Raw genomic sequence first — 3,663 nt, 5'->3', positions numbered from 1 at the left:
CGCGACTACTGTACCCTAAATGCTTTAAAGAAGTTCGAGATCTTTAGATGAGATGTGGTCAAGAATGTAAAAAAAATGCTAACGCGCGAGCTAGTCTGCAGTAACACAAGAGCTCGAGGGTTCGTAGCTTCGAAGACAGTCATCTATAAAGCAACTAGCGACTGCTGTTCGCTCTTATTATGTTCCTGCCAGATTCGCGCCAAGAAGCGGGGACGAAATTTCCGCGCTCTACTCTCCCTTTCTTTATCTCCTTCTCCTTTCCTCTCTCTCTCTCTCTCTCTCTCTCTCTCTCTCTCTCTCTCTCTCTCTCTCTCTCTCTCTCTCTCTCTCTCTCTCTCTCTCTCTCTCTCTCTCTCTCAGCAGCATTGGGCCGCTGAGTCTCGTGGAAATGACGACACAGGGTTGGGGTTAAGGGTCAAGCTCTCTCCGCAAACATGCTTCCTCACGTTGAGGGTACTACCTCAGAATGTCGTTTAAAGGAATAAGTCATTATTTTATGAGAGACGCTATTTAAATATATTTTGTTAATCAATTTGATAGATGACGATGGTCAGTTTAATTCCTTTTTAGAATTTTCCAGGAAATTCGATTTCGGAGCTTTGTTAAAAGAATAACATACATTTATTAACAAACAAAATAAAATAAGTTACATAAAAAATATTAGATAGGTGCAATCCCTTGTAATAGTGTACTTAATAGGTACATGCAAAATATAGAAAAGATGTTTGTGGTATAGAAGAGACAATTGTAAAAAAAATTTGTGAATATGATTGTTTACAAAATAATTGGAATGATTTATGTACCTATCTCTCAGAAAAAAAATGATTTGTATATGTATTAACACTTGTGAAATTATTTTCCTTTATTATAACTCTAATTCCCGTATTCAATATACTGTTAATCTGTTTATTATACTTGGCAAATTTTTTATTCACAAATGTAATTTTTTGGGTAAGAACTCACTACTGTCAATTTTTCTGGTTGATTATAATTCTTATGTTTTGTTTTTGATGGGCATAAAAACAAAACAAAAAATCATTCAAAAGTCAAAAATTGCTTTCAGTGTTTAACCTTGTATAATTTCCCCCCTCTGGCTAATGTTATGTTATTTATCTTTTAGTATATTTATTTATTTTACTTTCTTACTTGTATTATTATTGAGATACTTTGTTCCTATAGTGTTCTTGTGATATTGTATAGTTATGTACTGTTTATAAAAATATTTTGGCATTAATAATAATAATAACAAATTGTGACCTACAGCCATTAAGATACATTTATGTAAATGATAAGTGACTGAGACTAAATGCAGTTTTCTTTGAGTTTCTGGTTTCCTTTTGTAACCTGAATTTTAAAAATTGGGGGTTAAAGGATACTGTCAAAATAAAGTTTAATTAATTGATTAAAATATGATGTAATTTAAAATAAAATTTCATATTAATTTAAGTTTAATACTGTGCATACATATTACATGTAAAAGTTGTGTTTGTGTTTATGTGTATTTAAAAACAAAAAAATTATCTTGTTTCATACCAGGAAGAATTAAATATAGATCTTCAAAAAGGACAGTGCATGTCTTCACTGTCTTGAGCTGTATGTTAGCTATAGTGAATACCCTCCAAGAATAATTGTTCCAGTAAAGTTTTTTTTTTTCATTTTGCAATACAAAAAAAAAAAATCCAAACTGACTTACAAATATAGAAGGAAACCTATGAATCCCTTTATGAAATTAATAAGCATTTAGTGATTATTAATTGTTTTTGATGGGCAGAGTTGTCACAGCATTACGCCTGAGGACACAACTATACACAGTGATTTTAATCTATAATTATGCATAACTTATTCTTAATTGTAGCAAATAGAATCATAAAGAACAAATAGAATAGTAAAAAAAAAATGGAATACAGATGTTCCAAATTATGCTCACAATTTTGTCAAGGTACAAATTGAGCTCATCTGGAACATGACAAAACGCTTTGTATCATATTATGTTAATATTTAATTAATTAAAACTTCTTTAAATTCATTTTAATGGAGTTTTACGTTAAGGTGAAGGACCACTTTTAAATGATCGAGGGAATGAAATAATGTCAAAGGCCTAGAACGGCCCTCCTGCAGTACCTCCATTGTCCACGAGGAGGCACTAGTTGACAATACAGCACAGCGACTTAAGTTGCTACTGTGCAGGAACAGCTACTGCGAGTCACCAGACTTTATAAAAACAGGTCATCACCTTGGATAATGATCGCATGGTTTGAACTGCATCGAGTGCGCACCTGAATGCCAGTGGTTCTTAAATGCAGTACGTCGAAGTTTGAACCTCACATCTAGGATGGTTTTGACAGAATTCTGGCCCTTATAAAGAAGGCACAGCCATAACTTAAAGGGTCCATCAATCCACCCATCCATGTGTTGAATGCAACGAACGCTGCATATTCTTGACACGCCCCTCCCGCAGATGGCCCGTCACGAAGCCCCGCCCCAAACCTTTTGTTTTCGGGTAATCTATCCCGCAACGGGGAGAGATGGCATGTTCACGAGGGGAAACGGGGGGGTCAGAGAGTTCACCGCTGTTAAAATCTCCTTTTCCACTGCACCTCAACTCATACTGAACCTTAATAAATGTTCCTCAACTGTGACAGAGTGATTATAACTGTTACAGTGTTTATACATAAACAAAACCCGACCTAAAAGGCCATGCAAATCTAACACGAGAACAATAGGTTGTGCCATCCATGTTAGTGCTGAGAGTGCGAGGAAAACACAGGGAACAAGCCCCAACTACACCTTCAGGCCTGTGGTTGCGAGCTGAAATCATTAGTACGGGAAATCTCTTTCTCTGCCTAGTGTGCATGTGCGGGTGGTGCAAGAAGAGGAGGAATAGAGAGAGGGGGAGGGGAGGAAAGAGGAACTCAGAGGTGATGAGGATGGAGGAAGTCTAACAGAGAGGAAGAGGAGAGGAACAGGAAAGGAGAGACCATCATAAAGGGACACAACTGAGGTGAGTTGGAGAAAATGGAGATGGCTCTTTTGGCATGAAGGAGGGGAGGGAGGAGATGGTTGGAGAGAGATGCACATAGACAGAGAGAGGAAATGGCTGGGAGGGGTCTTGTGCCACAAGTGCTGGTAACATTATATCTTTCTCTGTTCTTGTCTGCAAGGACCACAGAGAAAGAATATTAATGCATACGGGACCTGTCCATGACTTGGGCCTGCTGGTACATAATGTCAGGAGGAGGGGGGTGTTGGAGATCAGTCTGAATCCAGGCTTTAATCCTTTTATGTCCGTATTAGAATTGTGTCTAGATATCAAGTTTATTCTCGCCTGTAATACCTCCAGGTTGTATTTAATTAATGTAGGCTAGAAACCATGGCTTACATAGTGTGAATGTATTGATTTCCTAAACACTCAGTCATAGTGTGGTAAAGAACTATAGCTGAAGCCTAATGCACGATTTCCATCATAAAATGCTCATTATTACGGTAAATAAGCAAGTTCCAGGCTTTTTGTCTTTCCTGCATACATAAGTGAAGGGTCTGGGCAGCCTCAGCACTGCATTGTCCAGCTGACGAATCCGTCCGCGCGCACAGCAGGAAGTAGTTCCGTATGATTTAATGAGGGAGCACCGCAGGTAAAGCACAAAGTAATTGATCGGTGTTGAG

General features: G+C 37.7%; 1 protein-coding gene across 1 annotated transcript in view; it reads right to left on the bottom strand.

Moving 5' to 3' along the window:
• The window catches only part of LOC132103911 (N-alpha-acetyltransferase 40-like), a 5,858-nt gene extending 5,540 nt beyond the window's left edge, over window positions 1-318 (bottom strand). Inside the window, exon 1 of the mRNA XM_059508989.1 lies at window positions 1-318. This exon is cut by the window's left edge and continues 32 nt beyond it. The gene's annotated coding sequence lies outside the window, so the exon portion shown is untranslated.
• Between the last annotated feature and the right edge of the window lie 3,345 nt (window positions 319-3,663).

The sequence above is a fragment of the Carassius carassius genome, chromosome 2 (assembly GCF_963082965.1).
Source record: "Carassius carassius chromosome 2, fCarCar2.1, whole genome shotgun sequence".
NCBI lineage: Eukaryota > Metazoa > Chordata > Actinopteri > Cypriniformes > Cyprinidae > Carassius > Carassius carassius.
Note: the sequence above shows the minus strand (reverse complement) of the source record. Positions and strands in the feature narration are given on the sequence as shown.